The sequence below is a fragment of the Elephantulus edwardii genome, unplaced genomic scaffold, assembly GCF_000299155.1.
Source record: "Elephantulus edwardii isolate Elephantulus edwardi_28Jun2011 unplaced genomic scaffold, EleEdw1.0 scaffold00026, whole genome shotgun sequence".
Taxonomy (NCBI): domain Eukaryota; kingdom Metazoa; phylum Chordata; class Mammalia; order Macroscelidea; family Macroscelididae; genus Elephantulus; species Elephantulus edwardii.
Window position 1 is genome coordinate 13,405,479 of NW_006399776.1, and position 26,156 is coordinate 13,431,634.

Below are 26,156 nucleotides of genomic sequence, written 5' to 3' on the forward strand. Positions count from 1 at the left end.
TACTATGCTGTTAGGTATGACTGGCATTTGTCTCTGCCAAACTCTTACCATCATCCAACAAAAACAAAAGCACTTTTCAAATTTGCATTATTTGGCAGAGATAGAGTACTAATTAGGCCAGATCAGTGTGGATTCATGTCTAATTACATAATAATCTAGAGAAAACAATTTCACATAGGATTTTGAAGAAAAATATGTACAATTGTCTACTACAGGTTAGTAAATAAGTAAGTATAAGTAATGAAATTGTGCAGAACAGATGGATTAGTAAGTAAATTTTTTCTTATCTTATTGAGTAGTCTGTCCCATAAGGTTAATACTATTGCTTGGTAATTTCTACATTCTGTTGGATCACTTGTTAGGAATGGACAAAAAAAATGTCCAACATAACTTCAAGTCAATCAGGGAACTCTGATAGCATAATTCATTGTGAGGTGTGTACTGCTAACCCAAAGACCACATATCTCTGGTGGTGAGAATCCACTACATTGGATTTTCATTTTTTAGTACTTTTACTTCATATGTTTTACCCTTGATTTCAAATAACAAATAATCTGGTCTTCAGTCATTAGTGTGCAGTGTGCCAAATTTACTTTTGAGATGGTCTCTAAATTTTGTTGGGATATACTCAAGGTTCTACTGTTGTTCTCGTGAACTTGTTTTCCTTTTTTTCAGATTGGACTTGGTTGAGGAATTAATGGTCTGTTTCTTCATTCAGCACACGGCTGATATTATTGAGCTTCTCCATGGTCCTATTACACAGATATAGTCAATCTGATTCTTGTGCACTCCATCTGGCAATGTCTACATGAATGTTGTTGTTGTTAAGTACTGTTGATTGAAGTACAACTCACAGTGACCCTATGAACAGCAGACCTGAGCCCTGTCCTATCCTGTGACACACTTGAGCCCATTTGCTGGAGTCACAGTGTTAATCCATCTCATTGAGGGTCTTCTCTTTTGCTGACCCTCCCCCTTTCCAAGGATGACTATCATTTACCAAGAATAGCATTTTCTAGTAACATGGCCAAGTATGATAGACCCAGCTTCGCCCTCTTTGCCTTTAAAGAACACCCTGCTTGCAACCTTTCTAAGACATAATTATTATTTTGGAGGTCAATAGACTATTACCACTTTTTTCTATTAAAAGAGTCGAAAGGCATGAATTCTTCTTCTGTCAACCTTATTTACTATCCAGCTCTCAGATACTTAGCAAGTGATTAAAATATTACAATCCAAATCAGGCACATCTTACACTTGAAACTGGCACCATTGCTCTTCAGCATTTTGGAGGGATATCTGACAGCAAACTTGCCCAATGCAATATATTTCCTGATCTCTTGACTGCTAGTACCGAGGATGTTGATTATTGATTCAAATAAGATGAAATCTTTGACAATATCAATCCTTTCTCGATCTATCATGATATTGACTGTTGGCCCCATAATGAGAAATCTTGTTTTCCTGATATTGAGATACAATTCAGATTAAAAGCTGTGATCCTTGATCTTCTTCATCAAGCATTTCAAGTTCTCCTCACTTTAAACAAGATTGTGTCAAGAGCATAACAGAGGCTGTTGATGAGTTTTCCTCTCATTCCAATGCCATATTACTCTTCATGGAGTTCAGTTTTATTAATTATTTGCTCAGCATACAGACTGCAAAGGATTGGAGGGAGGATACATCCCTGACACACACCTTTCACCCTTCTTGTTGCTAAACGATGCAATGTCCCTTTTTGTATTTGGACAACATTTCTTGATCTAGAGTATTTTTCACAAGAGAACATTTAAGTGTTCTGGGATTCCCATTCTTCTCAATGTTAGTCAGAGTTTTTTATGACCCACACAGTCAAATGCCATAGTCAATAAAATACAAAGAGACGTTCTTCTGGCATTCTCTACTTTTAGTCAAGATTTATCTGACACCAGCAATTATATCACTGGTGCCTTCTAAACCCTGCTTGAACTTCTGACAATTCCCTGTCAATGTACTGTTCAAAGGTAGCTCTAGTATTACAGGTATAGCTCAGCTAGGAAGTCACTAAAAAATGAGGAGAAATAACTGCAAACAACCATTAGCAATTGAAATTTAGAGTGTATGAAGTGTGAATTAAAGAAGATTGGATGTTGTAAAAATATCAAATGCAGCAAATAAGATTGGCATTCTAGGCATTAGTGAACTGAGATGGATAGCATGGAACAGTTTGAATTAGACAATCTTATGATCTATTATGCCGGGAATAAAAACTGAGGGAAAAAAATGGTGTATTTATAGTTAAAAAGATAATTTCAATATCTACCCTAAACTACAATGTTATTAGTGATAGGATGGAATCCATACACATACAAGAAAGACCTGTTAATATGATTAGTATTCAGATATATCCACAATAACTAAAGCCAAAGAGGAGGAGATTGAGGATTTATATCAATATCTGTCATCTGAAATTGACACAACTGAAATTGACAATTTCATTAATAATTACTGGTGACTAGATTGCAAAGGATTTGGGCAGAAAGCAAAGAGTACCAGAAGAATGCCTGTGTTTCATTGACTATGCAAAGGCATTTGACTGTGTGGATCACAACAAGTTTAGGCTAATCTTAAGGAAAATGGGAATTCCAGAACACTTGATTGTCTTTATGTGAAACCTATATTTGGACCAGGGATAAGTCCTCAGAACAGAGCAGGAAAACATTACATGCTTCAAAAATCATGAGAGGAGTGTGTCAGGGATGTATCCTATCTCCATACCATTTCAATCTATATGCAGAACAGATCATTTAGGAAGCAGGACTTTATGATGAGGAATATAGCATCAAGATTGGAAGAAGACTCATCAACAACCAATATTATGCAGATGATACAACCTTGCTTGCTGAAACTGAAGAAAACCTGAAGTGCTTGCTACATAAGGATAAGGACTATCTGTAGTCTTCAATATGGATTGAAGCTCAACATCAAGAAGACAAAGATTCTCACCACCAGACCAATTGGCAGAACCATGATAGAGAACAGATTGAGGTTATTAACAATTACAGTTTGCTCAGCTCCACAATGAATACTCTTAACACCAGTAGTCAGGAAATCAAAGATGAATTGCATTGGGAAAATCTGCTGTCAGGGACCACTGTAGAGTGCTGAAAAACGATGTCAGTCGAGAGACCAAAGTGTACCTGATACAGGCCATGGTCTTCTCAATTAAGGATGACAGAAGAATTGATGTCTTCAAATCGTGGTTCTGGAGAAGAGTCTTGAACATACCATGGACTGCCAAGAAAACAAATCAGTCTGAAGAAACCAAGTTTCTCCTTAGAGGCCAGGATCCTGAAGTTCCGTCTTACTTACTTTGGGCATGTGGCCAGGAAAGACTAGTCCATGGAGAAGGACATCATGCTCAGAAGGGTGAAGGAACATTGCAAGAGAAGATGATCTCACATGAGATGGATTAACTGGGGCTACAGGGGTTGGTGTGTCAAAATTAGTAAGACTGGCTCAGGACAGGACAGGGTTCAGAGCTGCTGTACATAGTGTCACTATGGATCACAGGTAACTCAACAACACATAATAACAACAGAATGCAAAAATTGGAAACAATAAGTAAGGAATGATAGTTGGCAAGTGCAGCAGACTTGGTGACAGAAATTAAGTGGGAGTTAGAATGATTAAATTTTGGTCATTTAGGGAGGATTTATTCATAGCAAATACCTTTTTAAAATACACAATAAGTGATATTACATTTACCCTTACCCAACAGACTGCATAGGAATAAAATTGACTATATCTATGGAAAGAATTATTTGCAAAATCTCAGTATCTGCAGTCAAAACTAGGTGCTAACTATGCAACAGATCATCAATTGCACATATTTAAGATTAAAATGAAGCCTAAGAAAATGAAAACTAGTCCACAAGAATGAAAATATGACCTTGAGTTTCTAGAATCACCTCAAGAACAGGTTTGAAGCATTAAACACCAATGACTGAAGACCGGAGGAACTGTGAGATGACATAAAATATATCATCAATGAAGAGAGCAACAGGTCATTACAAGGATAGAGGAGAAAGTAAAAACCAAAATATATGTCAGAAGAAACTCGTAAAATTCCATTTAAGCTTTGAGAAGTCAAAACAAAATGAAGATGTGCCAGAGTAAAAAAGCTGAACAGACACTTCCAAAAGCTTAAGAAGATAAAGTAAACATTATAACAAAATGTGGAAGGAGCTGGAGTCAGAGAATGAAAACGGAAGAACTCATTCAGCATTTCTCAAGGTGAGAGACTCAAAAAGTTAAGTCTCGAGTTGCAGTGCTGATGAATGCATGATCTTGAATAAAATCACATAGTAATCACACAGTCACTATACCAAAAATAATTGGTTGACATGAAAAATTTCAGGAAATACCCTATGAACAAGAGTCAATGGTGTTATAGGAAAAAGTTCAAGCTGAGTTGAAGTCATTGGCAAAAATTAAGACCCTAGATATAAATGGGATACCAAATAATATGTATCAACTAAAAGATGCAATCCTTGACATGTTCAATAGTCTATACCAGGAGATTTAGAAGACAGCTGCCTGGCTGGCTGACTTGGAAGAGATTTCTATTGGTACTTATTCCCAAGAAAGGTGACTTACAGATTATGGAAATTATAGAACAGTATCATTAATATCAGTACATGAATAGTCACTGTTTAAGTCACTGAAAAAAAAGTTTTTTCTAATGGATCTTCAGCCTCGTTTCTATCATTAAGGCCATATTTTCTACTACTAATCCTTCTTTATTTCTTAAATTTTGATTTCATGTTTAATTAATTTCGTACTACTGAAGTTTATAGAAATTCTCAATTTCTTTATCATTGGCAAGTGTTGTATATAAATTTAAATAATAAGCACATTAACTGGTACAGTTTTTCTCTCATATATTGACAGTATTGTACTTTAGGATAGATATTGGAAACTCTTTGATAATGAATGTGTTACCCTTCCTCTTCAGTTTGTCATTCTTGAGATAGTGGACCATCTCGGTGTCTGATTCAATTTCAGGATATCTATCTTCAACCATTCTATCTTTTTTTTTTACAACTTGTAATTTTCCTAAGTTTGTATTTTCCCCAATCTATGTTCAAGTTGTTCACTTATATTTACATCTTTTTTTTTATTTTACATTGATTCTTATAAATCCATACATAAGAATCATCTGTGGATTTTGTTAAACTATATATTCTGATTCATTTTATGTGGAAAGCCATGCATCAGACTTGTGAGCCAGTTTAAAGTCATTAGAAAGTGATTGTCAAAGAGAAATCTTTAACCTGTAAAGTTTTGAACAACACTTTAAGTTTGAAAAACTTAATGCTACAATTACATAAGATTAAAAGATTCAAACTCCTGAGGAAATCAGGTCAGTGGTAAGGAATTTGCTGCCAATGCAAAGATACACAGTTTGAATCCAGCAGCTGGTCTGCAGGAAAAAGATAGGCAATCTCCTTTTTTTTATTTTTATTTTTTTTTTATTTTTATTTACTGCCTCTGAAGACCCACTAGATCAGCTAAGGTTCGGTTCCAACTCTACAGTTCTCAACAACAACTACTAAAAAGGTTATAAATTTCAATGTCAACTTTTTAAAAAATACATTGTTGTTGCTACATACCTCAAAGTTTACATTGTGTCCCTAAAAGGAAACTAAGCTCATTTAGCATACCCTTCATTATTAAAATTTCTTCAGCTGCCAGAAAGTACCTTCCTTGAGAACCTACTCCAGTTCCCCTCATTCACGAGGGAGCTCAGGAACAGTTTTTACTTTATCCTAGTGACAGAATTAAAACTCTAACTAGAGTCTCCAGGCTTTTTAGTTACTTTCTGTAAGAGTCCCTAAAGTTACTAGAGTCTCCTGACTTTTTAGTTGCTTTCTGTGAGAGTCCCTAAAGTGTGAAGGTGTAAGGTTTGTGTGCAGAAGACATGCTGCTATAGATCTCACTGACTTTGGCAGCAAATCAAGGATTATATTTTTCTCAGGGATGAAATATTCTTGGATAATTGTTCCAACATGTGAAAGCCCCAAAATGGGATTTTTTTGTTTTTGAGTTTGTTGTGTTTTGGTGTGTTTTTTGTGTGTTGTGGTTTGTTTTAGAAAAGATCCCAGTAAGTGGAGACAGATAAAAAATCTACTGAATTATCTAGTTCATCTCCTGGGAATCTATAGAGATTTACCTACTCCAAGGTAATTCACAATATAATCCAGGTGTATGTAGACCAGCTAGCCCTGGACCTCACTGTCATTCTACTTTTAGGTTTCATGATGTACACAATCATAATCTCCCAATCACAGGCTGAAGTGGCTTTATTGATGTGCATAGAATGAACAGATGCCTATGTTATATGGCAGGAGAGGTGCTGCAAAATGACCCTGTATCCAAAAATATCTCCCCATCTACTGGGTAACACTTCGCTGAAATTCTACTAATGAATATATAATGTGAACTCCTCACCTTTGTGTGAATTATGTTTCGAGATTCTTCTCCTATCAGAAACCTTGCCAAGATAAGAACATTGATATTTTTTTAAACAAAGAGAGGATGAGAAAAGAGAACTGTGCAGTATTTGACCCTAACTAGGAAGAGGAAGTTGAGAAGGCAGCTCTGGACATCTGAAAAGGGGAATTAAAGATGTAGAAAATGTTTATGTTGTTATCAGATGTTTTCATAGATATTAAAACTCTTTCCATTATATTAAATTTATTTATGACAAACCAATCCTGCAAGAGCAGTGGTTAGCTATATTTTATGCCCATTTAATAATCTGAATAGATTCTTATTTAGTTATATTTATGACACCAGGACCTATTAACTCCCTTCCAGATCATTGTTGTTAGGTACCATCTAGTTGAGCACAACACATACTGACCCTATGAACAACAGATTTGAACCCTGTCCTGTCTCATGCCATCCTCATGATCTCTGACACGCTTGTGTTCATTGCTGCCATCCCTGTCAATCTCTCTGGTTGAAGGCCATCCTCTCTTCTGTTACCCCTCCACCTTCCCAACCATGATGTCCTCCTCCAAGGAATAGGCTCTATTAGCAACATACCCAAAATACGTGAGATGAAGCTTTGCCGTCTTTGACTCCAAAGAACTCTCTGGCTGCACTTTCTACAAAATTGATCTGTTTGTTCTTTTGGCAGCCCGTAGGATATTCAGTACACTTCTCTAAAACCACAGTTCAAAGGTATTGATTCTTTTTCTGGCTTATTCATTGTTTAGCTGCCAGAAGCACAGAAAGTGATTGTAAAGACAATGACCTGAATCAGAGGCACTTTAGTCTTCAAACTCATAAACTTTTTCAATTACCCCATTTCACAGAAGAGAAATTGAGGCCCAAGATGCATGAAGATATCCCAGTGACAGAGTTCAAACTCTATGTCTCCTGACTTCTCAGTTACTCTAAATTACCTGATGGTATTTAGTATTCATTAAGGCCCTATTGGCCTGTACTATTAGAGCTCTGATACTATAGTGTATAATTTGTCAGGCTGCTAACTGAAAGATCATCGGTTTGAATCTATGAACTGCTCCATGGAAAGAAGATGGATGACAGTTTCATACTGTAAAAAATAACAGTCTGAGAAAACTGATAGAGGATCAGTATGCGTTGGGACTGACACCACTGCAATAGGTTTGGGATTATTTAATGTTAGGGTGCTTCTTGTTAAGTGTAGAATAGAGTAAGTGCCAATGCTGCACAAGTCCTTGGTTTAGGGGAAGATCAGATGTACACATAGAAATAAGTGGAAAAAATAAACAGTTATTAGTAGGAAATACTTTTTTCATATTCTTGATGGTGTCCTTCCTATGAAGGGAATTAAAAAAGTATTGCTCTAGGGTTTTTTTTGTGTGTGTGTCCTTAGTGATGGCTTTAAACAATTGGTTAAGAATATGTAAGGAATAACTGTTCTGAAATTCTCTTATAATAAATCTCATCAAAGACAGCTCAAGTTCTCTTCTGGACCATCAAATCTTAAAGCAAACAAGATAAGCCTGTTCAATTTCAAACTTCACTTCCAACGCCTCATTTATCGGTTTATTCTCATACTGAGCTAAGTCCTCCAATTGTACCTGCTTCTCTCTTCTCCAATCTGTTAGGTTATTAATAAGGGTGAGAAGAGTGACAGTTTTTAGTGACCTCCCTGAACAAAATGAAGTTCTGAAGGACGTAGTCCACAAAATGAAGATGCATTTTTACATTATGTGGGCCTTCTTATATAATTTTTAAAACATAGATGAGAAGAAGAAGGTATCACAGATGTTGTGGTTGTGGTTGCTATATACTGTTGAGATGGAACAGACTCATGACTGGCCCTCTGGCAGGTTTTCAGAAGTAGAAAGAAGATTGCTCATCTTTATACCAAATAGCAGCGAGTGGATTCAAACGGCATGCTTCTGGGCTGGAAGTACAACTCTTTACCACTAAACCACCTAAACCTGACCAATGAAGAAACCGACTGGGAAGATGTTGTTGTTCTGTATTATAGAGTTGCCTCTGACTCATAGCGACCTTAAGTATAACAGCTCTGAAACGTTCCCTATCCCAAGCAAGTCTCCCTTACTTTGGCAACACCTACCCTCATTACTGTGTCAATATATTATCCAGAGCCTTCATTTCCTGCACTGTCCCTCCACCCTTCCAAGTATGATGTCCTTCTCTAGAACTGGTCCCTCCTGGCCATATAAATACCCAAAGTATGTGAGACAGAGCTTCAAAATCCTAGCCTCCAAGGAGAATCTTGGTTTTACCCTCTCCAAGACAAATATTCTCTAGGTGGTCCATGGTATGTCCAATACTTTTCTCCAGCACCACAGCTTAAAGGCATCAATTATTTTTCTGTCATCCTTAGTCATTATCCAGCTCTCTGCTGCATAGCAGTTAATTGCAAAAACCATGGACTGGATCAGGCTCACCTTAGTCTCTAGTCATACATCATTACTCCTGGAGAAGTCCTTGACAGTAGATTTACCCAGTGCAATTCATGTTTTGCTTTCCTGACTGCTGGTGCAAAGAGTGTTGATTGTGGAGCTGAGCAAGCTGTAATTTTTAACAACTTCAATCTCTTCTCCATCTATCATGGTGCTGCCGATTAGCCCAGATAAGAATCTTTGTTTTCTGAATATAGAGATTAAATCCATAGGAAAACTACAGTCTTTGACATTCAGCCCCAAGAAATTCAGGTCCTCCTCAGTTTCAGCAAGCAAGGCTGTGTCATCTGCATAAAGTAGGTTATTGATACGTCTTACTCCAATTTCTATGTCACGTTCTTCCTTATAAAGCCCAGCCTCCTAAATGATCTGTTCTGCATATAAATTAAAAATGTAAGGAGACAGGATGCATCTCTGATGCACTCCTTTACTGAATCTGAACTATGCAGGGTTTCCATGTTCTGTTCTGAGGACTGTTTCCTGGCTCAAGTATAGGTTTTGCATAAACACAATCAAGTGTTCTGGGATTCCCATTCTTCTCAAGGTTAGCCACAATTTGTTGTGATTCACACAGTCAAATGCCCTTGAATAGTCCATAAAACACAGATAGACATTGCTCCAGCACTCTTTGCTTTCAGCCAAGATCCATCTGACTTTTGTGATAATGTCTCTAGTGCCATGGCCTCTACTAAAACCAGCTTGTATTCTTTTAGTTCTCTGTTGATGTACTGTTCCAGTTGTTTTTGTATAATAATCTTGTATGTGATATTGTTCTATAATTTCCACAGTCTATCCAGTCATCTTTTATGCAATGGGAATAAATACAGATCTCTTCCAGTCAGTTAGCCAGGTAATACACCTCCAGATTTCTTGGCACATCCTGGTGAGCACGTCCAGGGCTACATCTGTTTGTTGAGATATGTTAATTGGTATTCCATCAATTCCTGGGGCCTTATTTTTCACCAGTTCTTCAGAGCAGCCTGAACTTTTTCCTTCATCACCATTGCCTCTTCATCATAAGTAGTTCCATGAAATTTTTCTTTGTTAGCCAATTCTTTTTTTGGTTCAGTGACTATGTATTCCTTCCATCTTCTTTTAATGATTCCTGAACCATATAATATTCTGCCCACAGCATCCTTAAGTATTACAACTCGAAGCTTGAATTTGTTCTGTAGTTCCTGCAGCTTAAGAAATGCTAAGCAATTTTGATCCTTTTGATTTACCAACTCCAGCTCTTTGCACATTTTATTTTAATACTTTGTAACTTCCTGCTTTCTTCCCTTTGCTTTTGGCTTCTCAGCACTCTAATGCAATATTTAGAGTTTCTCCTGGCATTCATTGGGTCTTTTCTTCTTCCTCTGTCTTTGTAATGACCTTTTCCATTCTTTGTGGATGATATTCTTGATATCCTCCCACAAATCATCTTGTCTTCATTCCTTAGGGTTTTTGCCCTAGTCATGGATGCAATATTGAAGGAGTTATTCATGAAAGAAGAAAGCTCCTTTCATCCCATTCATCTGGTAACAGTGGTAGGACTGAGATTCAAATACACAAAAGATAATATGGAAAAATATACCTTGCCCTGCACCTGAAACATGGTGTTAGGATTCTGGGATTACATGGCTATGCATCTTGAAGCTCCATCTCAAATACTTTGGGCACGTTGCCAAGAGGGACTGGTCTTTGGAGAAGAATGTCATACTTGGTAGGGTGGAGGGACAGTGCAGGAGAAGAAGACCTGGATGAGATGGATTGACACAGTACCTGGAGTAATAGAGATAAGTGTGTCAGAGACTGGCTCAGGACAGGGCAGAGTTCAGAGCTGTTGTTCTTAAGGTCACTATGAGACACAAGTGACTTAATGACACATAACAAGAATAGCATGATTATGCATGATGAGTCAAAGGGTAGAATCAAGAATCAGGGTTTTTAGGGTAACTAGGAAATATCATTGTTATAGCTATTTGAGAGAAAAGAATGCAGTTGGATAAAATATGTTAATTCTGTTTTAAGAACTATTGAAAATCAAGGGTTGGCAAGGCCACAAAATGGAAAGGTCTTTAAGGCTGTTGTAAATTCAAGACTGAGTTTGGGTGAGAAATCAGTGCTGAAAATGGAGATTTGGAAGTCATCCACTTGGATAGACTTCTGAAACCTTCGGGGTGGACAAGTTTGGGATGGGTAAAAAGATGAAAAAGTTAAAAATAACTAAATGAACATGATTTGCTTTTCTTACATATATTACTGGATGAGTAGAAAGATGACACAAACATATTACTTCAGTGAATTTCCTTTATTCATCTTAATGAACTAGGACATGTATGAAGAACAATTCAGACCTTCAACAAATATCATCAATAAATAATTCTTCTCTGCATGTTTGGACATTAAGAAGATCATCTAGTCTAGTCATACATGATCTGTGTTTTATATCATTCACCAGAAAAATTTATCTCCCTCTTGGAAATGTTCAAGGAAAAAAGAGACACTGCAAAGAGGACTGGAGGCAGGGGACGTATGTAATTGTGCAACAATAAATGTATATTTTTTTTAAAAATTGCACTGCATGAGGGGGAACGGAGGGTGAGATAGTAAAATGTGCAACAATGAATGAATAAAAATGTAACTTCTCTGTAAATGTTTGTTAAAATCACAATTAAAATTTTATTTAAAGAAAAATGGAGCACTGATTAAAGAAACAACAAAACAAAACAAAACAAAACCCAAACATATAAACAAAAGCAATGTCATTTATGAGGAGCTCTGGTGGCCAAGTGGTAAGAAGCTGTGCTGTAATCCCAAGGGCACGCCGTTCCAATCCACCAGCTGCTCTGCAGAAGAAAGATGGACAATCTCCTCCCATGAGACAAACTGCCTCTGGAAACCCATGGGAAGGTCAGCTGTGCGTTAGTTCTGACTCAACAGCACATGACAGCAGCAACAAGGTATGCTTTAATCATTTACCACTCACTCAAGGGAGCTGTGGTGGCTTGGTGGTAAGGAGCTGCACTGCCAAACCAAAGAGGTGGTTTGAATCTACCAGCTACTCTGAGGTAGAAAGATGGGTAATCTCTTCTTAAGCACTTTATTGCTTCTGAAAAATTTCACTGGACACTGATGATATACTTACGAATTGACAGTACATAACAACAATGAAAAAATACTTTCTCTTTATTACTTTGTCATTGAGATTCTATGGATCACCCTTAACACTAGCTTTGATCCTTTTATCATTTGCTAGAAAAGTGTAATAGGTGTGTCAGTGTGTGTAGTTGCACTTGCACAGTGCTCTGGTGGGGAACTGCTCTGCCAATTTAAAGGCACATGTTTGAACTACTGAGTGCTCTGTAGAAGAAAGATCAGCAATCTTTTCTCTTGCACTTTATAGCCTCTGAAAACCTACCTCTGACACCTATGCACCTATGACACCGCGAGCAGCACACTTACACATACAATTTTTTTCCAAGAAGTTTCTTTCCACTAAAATAAAATAATGATTTCTAAGGGTTTGATAGTATTAGGAAATTACTGCTTGAAACTTAATTTCATATCATACCATAGGTATCTCTATTAGAAAACTCAGCTCTTGGGTCACTACAAAGATCTACGGAAAGGTGGATTTAGGTACAAATATTTATAAAGTATTTAAATGAAATGTCTGGTACAACAGCATTTTTCAATTTCGTATATATTGACAACGAGCACCCTCCAATAAGCACACACATGTGCATAGTCACCCACTGCCCCCCACTTCTCCTTATTTGTGATCCTTAATTGGACCTGGAAGGGCATCGGCACACACTGTTTTCCTTTAGCAGTGGTGAACTCTCCTCAGAATCACCTTCGAAATTGCTTGACCAGGCACTAAATTTATGAATTTGGAAAATATTGTCAGTCAGCATTGAATGCATTTACCCATTTAAAATGAGTTTTGTTTCAATGCACTTTGCCTGCCATCCATGGTAATTGGAAAGTCAGTTTGAGATATCTTCTAACGTGCTTTTTAAAATTGGCCAAGGCTGCAGAAGTAGCTACTTAAACCAAATATAATTAATTTCTATCTGTCCAGCCTGATCACTAACTGGGCTTGACAATCCTTTGGTATTCTCTATTTTGAGAGTGTGTTTTCACTAGAACACACTATGTCTCTCTTTTCCTCCTGCAAATTGGCACTTTCTGTCCTCTAGGATTCTCATTACCAACCAGTGATTTTTCTTCTCTTCACAATGAAGTTGCTAAACTGGGGCACCCACAAAAAAAAAAAAAAAAAAAAAAAAAAAAAAAAACAACAACTCAAAAACAGACAACCAATAACCCAAAAACCAAACTCAAAAAAACCACATACCTATACTGCACATTTCCTTTTCTTTTCTTGAATCTTTCCTCATGTGGTCTTTATGGTTTCAATAGCTCTCAAGTGTCAACAGAGACCTAAAACTTTTCATCCGTTGGCTGCCTATCTCATTCACCCTCAGTTCCTCCCAGGCAGCATCCTAAGTAGAATAGAATGTCGAAGCACCTGATTGGCTCATGAGCAGAACATTCATTCTCAGGGAATGCCCTGTAGATACCAATTGAAACGGCATCATCCATAAAAGTAATCCATAGACCCATTTGCTTTTCATTTTTGGCTTATGATAGCAATAATGACTATAACACCAGGCCCAGGAATTGATGGCCAGCTGGGGTTAATGGCCCTTGTCTGCACTCTGGGCTATCAACTCCCCCAGTTAGTCATTAATCCCCAGGAAATGCCCCATACCTTGATCGTTACTATTTAATTAATGCCTCTTTCACTTTCAGCCTAAGTGGCCAGAGTACTGTAACCCTAACAGCAGCTTGCTGTTGGAACTTTGTACTTCCACTCAAATTCTAGAATTCCCTATGGCTGCATACATATTTTAATTTTTTATCCCTAGAAAATTTGATTATATTTGCCTGTAGCTTTTCCCCTCCTTACAAAATGGAGTTGGAAGTATTAAAGGGGTCTATTTTTCAAGTGAAAACGTACTACTTGCATATTATAGCTGGAAGGTCAAGAGGAAACTTGGAAGTATTCATCTTGCCTGCTTGTTGTTGTTTTAGGTAGTCTGGATTGTTTTTCCTTCAGAGCTTTTAAGGCAGACATAAACAGTAAAAGAGATGGGCTCCTTCCCCAGTGGCAGTAGCTTAGAATAGACTTCACAGTCCTTGAAATGGCATAATAAGAGAATTTATTTGGTTGTTGTAAAACTTTAAGTGCTTTCATAACTAGTTAAAAGAACACCTGAAATAAATATTCTCATAGTATTAACATTGAAATGTATGATATTCTCAGAGATTGCTATAATGTATCATCAAAGAATAAGTCACCAGACTGATAGAGGAAGCAGATTTTGTTTATTGGATACTGGCAAATGTGACTAAAAAGAGAAATAGGGAGAATGATGTCTCAGCCCAAAATTACTGCAATGAACACAGCCACGTGTCACTTTGGATTTACTCAGAGGATGACCTGTTCACAAACCAGATACTGACCCCAAGTGATTTTAGCTCTTCTGCCTCAAGTAAATGCCTACATTTATTCTCAGCAGAAGCAGAAAAGTAATGCTGTATTCTCCTCTCTGTATTCTGAGAGACACTGATATTATCTGGAGAAATATGTTTCTAAGAGATTAACAATGATTCATGACCATCAGAGGCTCAAGCGTGTAGAACAACTTAGAGGAGATCATTTGGGAAGATCCAAATGGTAATACTTTATCTAAAAGTTTACTTTGAGAATCACACATCTCCAGGATGAATGCTGTAAGTGGAAATGTACTCTTAGCACTAGACTCATTGAATCGTAAGGCTGGATCGAGCTTTAGTAGTCATTTACCTCTCTCATTCAACTTCATACAGATTAAACCTAACCTACTTTCAGGAGATAAAAATCTACACTGAATATAGTTGTCTGACCACTTTTCTAAATTTATCTTAATGATAAACACTTGAAACTGATGGGTAATTTTTCCTTGTGCTCAATTTTTAGCTCATTTTCTCTTCTTCTGTCTTCAGTTGGAATAATCTTACCACTGCAGATTTTTATTAAATTGCTTTCCCTTTCAGGCATCTAAAGAAATAGGTAGTGATTGTTTTATCTTTTTCCTAAACTCATATTTCCCTATAATTTGTTGTGTCAGTGCCACTAATTTCTTTTAAAGCCCTAATACCTGGTTTTGGATGTATGATTGTGAATTGTGTGTAAGTCAAGAGTTAGGATCTGAACAAAGCAATGTATTAATCCAAGATTGCCTCATTGTATCTGCACAGAACCAAAAATTATTAGAGTCTAAGTCCTTCTCTGTTAATAAGCTGTCAGATACTTAAATGGCTTTAAGATGGGCACCTTGTCTCACTTTTGCCAATCCTTCTATTCTGCAATCACAGAGAAATTGTTTCTTGGGATTGCATCAACACTAGGCAAGGAACATGCAGAGAATCAAACAACAAAGGAGGCGAGTTCAAGTCATGAAGTAATCCACAAATGAATGAGGATATGCATAAATAGGCACCACTCAGGAAAATAGATTTTTCTTTTTAATTGAAAAAAATATAGGTGTGGGCATGCAGTCTTGTAGAAAGTGCAGCTGATTTAGGAATTGGACAACATTTCCCTCATAGATAATACAACAACTTAAATAGTGCAGGACAGATAAGTAAAAAAGGAAAAGAACAATGTTCCAGGTAGAGGGAGCAGTATTTACGAAGCTATCATCATGGCTCCTTTTAAAGACACTGAAATATAAGAAAAACAGATGCTTCTGGAAAATGGTCCAGATGTTGACATTCATATTGGTCCTCTGGATATTTCTGTTTAGCTACTGAATTTCAAGTCCTTTTTGTTGTTGTTTTTAGACTACCAAACCTGATGCTTTTCTTCTCTCTGGATGCCATTTTTCACCTACATCTCTATACAACCTTCCACTGCAGCAGCTGGTTCATTCCCTGGGCAGACCTGTTTTCCCTGGACCGACTCTGTCCCTGTCCAACAAGCCTAATGTTCTCTGTGCTCCATCAGAACCACACACATCCTCATCCTGGCCATCTGAAAGGCAATGTCAGCACAGCAGTTACACAACTCAGAATTACAGCTTATTTTAAAGTAGGGTAATGTTGTTGCTGATTTGGGATCAAGTTATTATGTCTAGTAACACAACATTAATTCTATGGCTGTGCTTAAATCTAGCCAATTTCCCCAAATACATATATATATATATATATATATAATTTTGTTTTTCTGTGACTTTAACTTACTACTCAGGCTTAGAATACAAAGCAAGTTATGCTCATTGTCACAGACTGTATGAAATTAACTTTATCATGGAAAAAATAGTTATACACAATATAGCCTAAGAGTATTACAAATATGGAACATTACTGGCTGTGGAAATTACTTACACTGTATTTTCTAGTACTTTTATTGTAAATGAAATGATCTTGCTCAGATCTCTTTAGTAACATATTTCATAAAACTGAAGATGAATAAAAGAGTGTGCAGAGTATCCATGAACATCATGCCACATATTCTATTTGATTTATAATTCTAAATGTGAAATCATTATGTAAAATATGTAAACGTTTTTAGTTGAAAGGTTAAAGTGGTAAAACAACAATATATACATGTAATACTCCATAAAGAATACTTCAAAAATATTCAGTAAGCATTCTTTTGGAATAGTTATGGAGTTACAGAAAAGATAGAACAACACAATAAAGCGTTCTCAATATCCCACCCAAATTATTACAGTATTTTTCATAACCAATAGTAATAATAATACATTATTAAAACTAAAATCCATAATTTAGTTTATAGTAAATGCCCTTTGTGATTTTGTTTTTTGTTTTTGTTTTCTGGGATCCTATCTAAAATATTACACTGTATTTACTTGTCATGTCTCCTATTCTTGGCTATGACCTTCTCTCAGTGTTCCTTGATTTTGATGACCTGGAGAGTTTTAAAGAGTAAACAGTTCTTCAATTTTAGTTTATTTGGTGATTTTCCTATTGGTGAAGGGACCTCTAGTGGTCTAGTAGTAAGAAACTGCACTGCAATCCAAAAGGCACTTTGTTCTAATCCACCAGATGCTCCATGGGAGCAGGATGGGCAATCTCCTCCCATGCAATTTGCTGCCTCTGAACACATGAGGGAATGTCAGCTATGGCTGGTTCCCACTTAATGGCAAACAACAACTACTATTGGTTAAGTAAGCATTAGGGGTTTGGAGAGGAAGCCTACAGACGTAAATCATTTCAATCACAGGCTATCAAGAGTATATGCTATCTGATCATAAGACTTTGATGAAAAAAGACATTTATCACTGATCTTTGATAATTTATCAGCATTACTTGCCACTTAAGCTTGGTCTCTGGTTTGTCTATTTTCTTCACTATAAAGTTATTCCCGGCTTTACAGTTTCATATCATATTCATAGAGCAAAATTCCACTTGTAGTCAATCCTTAAGCAATGGGGAGTTCTCCTCTCTATTCTAAAAAAACTTACTGCTGTGGAGTTGGAAGTGACTCATAGCTGACCTACAGTAGGTTTCAGACACTGTAAATCACATAGGAGAAGTATGTCCACCTTTCTTCTACAGAGCAACTGGCAAATTCAGATAATTAGCAGGGCACTCCCTTAGGATAGCAGCTCAGCTTCCTTCAGATTCGTCACCAGAGAACCCCTCCCCTTGTAGCTTTGAGAGTCAGTATAGTGATATATGAGTTGAAATATTTCAACAGACGTTTCTTAAAAGTACAACATTTATTTAAAAATAATGTATTTAATCTATCACTATTTATAGTTTTAAAAGACTGACTATCTATCTATCTATCTATCTATCTATCTATCTATCTATCTATCTATCTATCTCCCTACCAAACCAAGCTCACTACTGTCCAATCAGTTCCAACATATAGTCATCTATCATTGAGTTTCTGAGGCTGTAAATCCTGAGGAGGGAATATGGCCATCTTATCCTGTAGAATGAATTCAAATGGCTGTTCCTTGTATTAGTAGCACGACTCCTAACGCACTAGCACTATCGTACCAGTTGCCTTAAAAGATTATCTAGGTAAGATATATGACTTAAATAATGCAAGGATAGAATAGAATCCAAAAGCAGTGGTTTTCTTTTAATAGAGGGTGAAAAGTTCACTTACAACTTAATACAACTTGTAATTGAGCATTTCTTATTTGTTTACTGTGGGCACCTAAAATGCAAAGCATACTTATCTATGGGATTAGACAAAGTTAGAAGAGAGAGAGAGAGAGAGAGAGAGGAGTGTTTACATTTGCTTATATTTTGATAATCAGTGACAGTATTAGATCAATGATCTCAATGATCATTCTCAGCGCATCGAGAATGATCCTGAGACTTTCAATATGTACAAATGGAAAGTCAATGTTAGTGACTGGCTTTGATAATGAATAGTGTATTCCAGTTGTACACCTGTGCATGTGGTGGTAGCAGCAATCCGATAAAAGAATCAATATCTTATCAAAAACAGAAAGCCCAAGGGTCTTCTAAACCTAAAAAGTTGATGTTATATCTGTACTTGTCACTGAATGAACAAATTACCCTAGCCACTAGATTTACTAGGAGAATTACCCTCCATGTAGGTTTCAACAAAGATTAATATTGCATGATAAAGAGAAATGCCTGCATTAAGCTCTTCCCTTGAAAAGCTTCATTTTCAAAGAGATCCATAATTTGAATTGTTTCTCATAGATATATTAAAAACTAATGTGTGCCCATTTGGTTCTTTGTTTTGCTTTCTTTTTGTTGTAGAATAAGCTTTAGTTGTTCACAGAAGATAGACTCTGCAAAGACTATCCACTGCGGGGATCAAAACAAACTATGGCTAACATTGAGAAGGATGGGAATCCCAGAACACTTAATTGCGCTCATGCAAAATCTATACCTAGATCAAGAAGCTGTTGTGGAACCCTGCATGGTTTAAAATCAAGAAAGCCATGCAACAGAAGTGCGTTCTCTGTCCATATCTATACAGTCTGTCTGCATGCTGAGCAAATAATTTGTGAAGCTGAAGTCTGTGAAGAGAAATGTGACATAAAGATCAGAGGAAGGCTCATTAACAACCTGCGTTATGCAGATGATACATCCTTGCTTGTTGAAAATAAGGAGGACTTGAAAAGCTTGCTGAAGAAGATCAAGGACTTGAGAGATTACATTTCAGCATCAAGAAAACAAAGGTCCTCACCACTGGGTCAATAGGCAATATCATGATAGATGAAGAAAGGATGGATTGAAGTTGTCAATGATCTCATCTTGCTTGAATCAATAAGCAACAGCATTGGAACCAGCTGTCATGAGATTAGAAAATATATTGCATCAGGGAAAGGCCACTATCAGGGACCTCTTCAAAATACTGAAAAATAATGACATCAGTTTGAAAACTAAAGTGTGTCTGATTCTGGCCATAGTCTTTTCAATCAGTTACTATGAACCAGAGAGCTGGAAAATGAGTAAGGATGATAAGAAAAATTGATGCCTTGAGTTATAGTATTGGAGAAGATATGAGGAGGGATGTGGCATCAGATTGGAGGCAGACTCATCAACAACCTGTGTTACATAGATGACACAAGTTTGCTTGCTGAAACTGAGGAGGACCTGAAGTGCTTGTTGCAGAAGCTCAACATCAATAAAACATAGATTCTCACCAATGGGCCAGTTGTCCGACTGCGAGGAGATTGAGATTGTTAAGAGCTTTCACTTGGTTGGCTCCACAATCAACACTCTTGATACCAGCAGCCAGGAAATCAAAACACAAATTGTATTAGGAGAGTCTGCTGTCTAGAACATCTCCATAGCACTGAAGAGCAATGATGTCACTCTAAAGATGAGGATGTGCCTGATCCAGGCCATGGTCATCACACTTACGTGCTATACATCAGAAAGCTGGACAATGACAATGGTTGATAGGAGGGAAAGTGATACCTTTGAGCTATGGTGCTGGAGAAGAGTATTGAATGGATTGAGTATATCATAGACTGTTAGGAGAAAAAATAAATTCACTCTAGATAGGGTGAAACCAGGCTGCTCCTTGGAGGCAAGGATTCTGAAGCTCCCTCTGAAATACTTTGGGCATGTTGCAAGGAGGAACCAGTCCTTGGTGAGGGGAAGGTGACAGGACAGCACAAAGGAGAAGACCCTTAACACGATGGATTGACTTAGTGACTGAGATAATGGGGGTGGGGGTGTCAGAGCCAGTAAAGTTGGCTCAGGATAGAGCAGACTTCAAAACTGTTGTGCATAGGGTTGCTATGATTCTCAGAAAACTTGAAGGCCTATATAAAAACAACAACTAAATATCCCATGGGCTGCAAAAAGAATAAACACTGACACCCAAGCAGATATTTGCACACCCATGTTTATTGCAGCTTTGTTCACAATAGCAAGGAGTTGGAAACAACCTAAGTGTCCATCAACAAACGAATGGCTAGAGAAGCTGTGGTATATCCGCACAATGGAATACTACGCTGCATTAAAAAACAAGGAACTCATGTAATATTACTCAAAATGGTTGACTCTGGAGAACATTATGCTGAGTGAAATGTCACAAAGGGACAAATATTGCATGGTGCCACTGTTGTAGAATGGGACTGTCCTTGGGGTTGGGGAGAGACTGAGTAAGATGGGTTCAATAATGTATGCTGCTCTGAAACAGAGAAGGGAGAAAACTGTTTAAAAGAGATATGTGATTAGGTATTTCTGTCATGACAGGAGTCTAGAGCGATGGCTACATGGTGGAGTGGACCTGGCGGAGGGTTTGTAAAATGATGAAAGAATCTTTTTTTTTACTTCTCCAAGAGGGTAATGTCTAGTGGGGGGGAGCCTTGGGAGGGGACAAATCTACAACAATGAATGAATGGAAATCCAAAGCCTCTGTAAATTTTCACTGAAATTAATAACAAATTTAAATTAAAAAAAAAAAGAATTAAGTTAGAGTAAGGATGGCAATGGAACCACCTTACCTCTGTAACTTGATGTGTGCCACGATTAGAACCTCTACTCAGAGTATTATTGCTTTTCCATTTTTGACTCATGCACTTTTAACTTGTTAGTTACATTTGTGTCTTCTAGGCTGCAACACTTCCATGATACATCTTCAACGATATGAACATGTATGGCTAAGCACAATTGATAAGAGTGCATCTAAATTCCAAAATCAATATCCATAATAGTCTATGTGTTTCCTACTGCCAAGGGGGCCCTTTGGAGTAGTGAGAGAAGACATTCACCCTGAAACCCACAGCGTCCCTTTTCAGCAGGAAGTAGCTAAGAGAATACGCCATCCCCTTTTCCTTATGAATCAGGGTGAAGTCTCTCTCAGGGAGGAGTGATAGGGAATGGCAAGGGACACACTGACAAAGGAGATTAATCAGAACTGGCTTTGACAAGCACTGTGGCAATTGGACAATTAAAACAGACATGGGGTGGGGGAAGAAGAACGAACTGGGGAGGAGAGTGGAGAAAACAGTGCAACAATGAATGAATGAAAACCCAAAATCTCTGTAAATGTTCATTAAAGCTAATAAAATGTAATTAAAAAAAAAGAATAAACAGATATGTCTTGGAAAAAGTGCAGGGAAAGTGTTCCCTTTCTTCCATATTTTGGACATGTGGCTAAGAGGGAAAGGCTATTCTTAGAAAGAAACATCATGCTTGGAAAAGTGGATGGCCAGTAAAACAGGGAAAGACACTCAATGAGATTACTTGACACTGTGACGTTAGTAGTGATATGTTAGAGATGTTGAGGAAGGTACAAGCGAGGACAGGCTTCAGGTCTGTAATTCAGTGTCTCTGAGTGTCATACTTAATAGCACCTAACAACAGCATATATGAGGCAGGTTAAACTGCTCAATTGTTCATTAGAGAACATAAAAGATTTTAATTATTTTTTTTAAAAGTTTGGGTGCAGGGAGCTCTGGTGGCCTAGTGGCAAGAAGCTGCACTGCAATCCCAGAGGCACAAAGTTCACCTCCACCAGATGTTCTGCTGGAGAAGGAGAGGTAATCTCCTCCTGTACCAGTCAGACCCAATTTGACGGTACACACAAAAAAGATAATAAAATAAAATAAAAATTAAAAAAAATTATTAAAAAAAATTTGGGTGCCAACATAAGTGTAACAAGAATTAATATAGATATACTTTTAAAATCAGCAAAAAGCAGTATAAATGAGAAAATCCAAGTGGAATAAATAATAAGAAAAGGCAACTAGTTTTCTTAAGAAAAACCAAAGCAGATAATTTTTTATTGAGAAGAAGAAATATTAAGAAAAAATAAAGGAGAGTTAGCTCCCGTAGAGCAGGAGCTGCTTTCGATTTTCTGTAGCTTTTAACACAAGGCTTTGCATAGATTGAACATGAATGTAGTATTAGTGACATAGTGCTTTACCTGTTGGCTGGTGAACCAAAATAATGCTGATGTTTTGAATCCACTAGCCACTCTGTGGCAGGATGATGGACAGTCTCCTTTCTCTAAGGATTTAGAGCCTCAGAAACCTGACAGAAGGTTGAAGTGAGTCAGTCAACTGAACGGCAGTGGGGTTTGGAGTAGTATTAGTTGCAGGACTTCACATAGACTATATAGTGTCTTTCTACAGATGTAATCAGTCTGATTTGTATCATACCATCAGTTGAAATCCATGTGTATAGCCTGTGTTTATGTTTCTTATAAAACATATTTGCAATCAGTAAGTCGTTGATTGTGTAAAATTTCATCATTCTATCTCCAGCTTCTTTTCTGTCACCAAGTACATGTTTTCCAACTACTGATTCTTCTCTGTTCTTAACTTTTGCATTCCAGTCACACATTATTATTAATGCATCTTGATTGTATGTTTGATCGATCTCTGACTGCAAAAATTGGTAGACATCTTCTATTTCCTCTTATTTGGCTCTGATTGTTGCAACCTTCAATATGGAATGAATCTCAATATCAAGAAAATAAAGTTTCTCAGCACTGGGACTATTGGCAGCATCATGATGGAAATGAAGAGATTGAGAATGTAAACAGCTTTAGTTTGTTTGGCTTCACAATCAATACTCTTGGCTCTGGCAGCCAGAAAATTAAAAGACATATTGTGTTGGGAAAGTCAGCTGTCAGAGATGTCTCCAAAGTACTGAAGAGCAATGATGTCGGTGTGGAGACTAAGGTGTGCCTGATACATCATGGTCTTTGCAATCACTTGCTATGTGTCAGAGAGCTGGACAATGACTAGGGATAAAAGGAGAATTGATGCCTTTGAGCTGTAGTGTTGGATGAGAGTGTTGAATATACCATGGACTGCTAAGAGAACAAACAGTTTTGTCCTGGAGAGGGTAAAGCCAGGCTGCTCCTTGGAAATGAGGATTCTGAAGCTTCGTCTTACATACTTTGAACATGTTGCAAGGACAGACCGTCCTTGGAAAGGGACATCACGCTTGGGAGGGTAGAGGGACAGTGCAGGAAAAGATCCTTGATGAGATGGATTGATTCAGTGACTGGGGCCATGGGGGTAGGTATGTCAGAGACAATAAAGATTGGCAGAGGATAGAGCAGGATTTAGGGCTGTTGTACATACATGGTCGTTATGATTCACAGACAACTGGATGGCAACATAACCACAACAACAACATACAATGTTTAGTGATAAAGATTTTAAACATAATATATAAGATGTCAAAGAGGAAAAGAGCTATCATAATACTTACCAAAGAAAGTATCATAAGACTAATTAGAGAAACAAGCAGAGAGTACATGTTTTTAGGAAATTGGCTCATTGAGAACACGTTTTATACCTTTATTTGCCTCAGGAAAAGATAGTTTCTCTTCAGTTTGACATGTATAATCTGAAATATCTTGTAGGAAGGGGGTGGTGAAAGTTTTCAGAATAAATCAATTTTCCATTAAATTTCCATTCAATTTTATGTGTGACAGTAGTTTCTAATACTAGAATACAGTAATTCTTCATGGATTCTTCTGTGCTATATCAGTTAGCAAATTTAGCTGCCACTCCACGCAAGAAAGACTGAGACAGAGCAGTCTGTTTAAGTAAAGATATACAGTTTTCAGACACTGTGGCGGTTTTGTTCTACCCTACTGATCAGGAAATCAACTCAGTAGCAGTGAATTTAGAGTTCTGGCAATCTAATTTGGGATCCCTATGGTTAATAGTTTTGAGGAGTAGATTTCCTCATGAGTGTTATTTTATGTTAAGAAAAAAAAAAGAACTGCTTGTCTGAAAGGTGCAATCCTAAACATATTTAAAATGAAGTTCATCAACATTTATCAGACAAATCCCTCATTATACAAAATTGTATGCTTAATTTTATTATCAATTGAATACTTCCATCTTTGCCTCTTTCCATAATAAATTGGTAGTTCTAGAATTGACTATTATTTAATCATTATACCACTCCACTTTAAAATGTTATCAGTGCTTCTCCAAGAAGGATAGATACTTGAAGTAATGGCTCTTTCTTTTTTTAAGGAAAAATAATTTTATAATTGTCAATAATAAAAACAAATTAACTGGGGTGGAGGGAATAATGTCTCTTTCTAATACTTTAGTTCAGATAAGTGTTAGATTCACAAATGGAACGGAAATGTCTTTTGAAATGAGGACCTTCTTCTACAAATTAACCAATAATTATAACAAATTTGGTATACATATTATGATAAAGTCTAGCAGATTAAGTAACACTGGAGTGAACTCATTCTATATCCCTAAAATCTAAAGTAGATGAGCTATGTGAAAACTGCATGGCTTATTTGATTGAAAGAAAGCAATATAACTCTAATTTCTAGTCAGTGTCTTGGTTATTAAAATGCACAGTGATTACCATATAAATATGTTTAGTCATACATTTTGAGGTGCACAGTATTTTTACTGCAATTATATCATCAAGTGATGTTAGATCAAAAAATCCTCGTCTAAACATAGAATGTGCTCCATCTAGTGCTTCAGTATTTCTAATAGATAAGACTATGTCATTAGGAACTACATATTGATTTTAATTAGAGCAGGCACTCCACCATTAATATGAGTTGTGATGCCACTAAGGCAGTTGTCAAGGGGGCATTAATTAATTAATTGTAAATTAATTAATTGAGAGTGAATCAAATCAACCCAGGAAAATGAATATAGAACTTGGGGAGTGGGATTAAACTCACAAAACAGATTGAAAACCCAAGGCAATCTAAATTGTTAATCAAGACTCAAGAAAATTAAGCAACTCATTAAAGCATAGTACCTGTTGTTATATTGAAAGCAAATAATAATAAACATAATAAATTAAATTCAAATATTTTTAAATAACATGCAACTAAGACTTTTAAAAATTTTTAAAATTCTATTAAAATGAAGATTTAACAAAGTTACCAATAATTGTACCCAAGTTACCATTGGTACCTTGATAATTTCAGGAAAATAGTAAGGTTTTAATGCTCTGTATTGTGAGCCTAGGAAAATTATTTGAAATATGGAGAATGCTTAATAATATGTATCACAAATTTAATAATTTTATTTTGTTCATGGAAAAACGGAAACTCCTTCAGAAGCTTGAATAAAATGAATACATTAAACTGAAGGAAAGGCTACTATCAATAAAGAATTGTACTCTATTTAGGGGTTTTTTTAACATTTTCCTATGTTATTGTTGTTATGTGCCATCGAGTCATCTGCAACTCATAGTGAACCATGTATACAACATCTCTGAAGCCTGCTCTGTCCTGAGCCAGTCTCACTAACACGGATATACCTACTCTCATTGCCCCAGTTACTGTATGAATTCACCTCATCCGAGGTCTTCCTCTCCTGCACTGTCCCTCCACCATTCCAAGCAGATGTCCTTCTCAAGGATCGGTCCTTTCTGGCCCTGTGACCAATGTATGTGAGGCAGATCTTCAAAATCCTAGCCTCCAAGGAGAAACTTGGTTTCCCCTTCTCCAAGACAGTCCTGTTTTGTTTTTTTGGTTTTTGGGTTTTGTTTTTTTTGGTTGTTTTTTTAATTTCTGTTTGTTTTCTTGGTGTTCCATGAGATATTCAAGACTTTTCTCCAGCACCACAGCTCAAAGGCATCAATTCCTCTTCTGTCATTCTTAGTCATTGTTGAGCTCTCAGATGCATAGCAAATAATTGTGAAGACCACGGC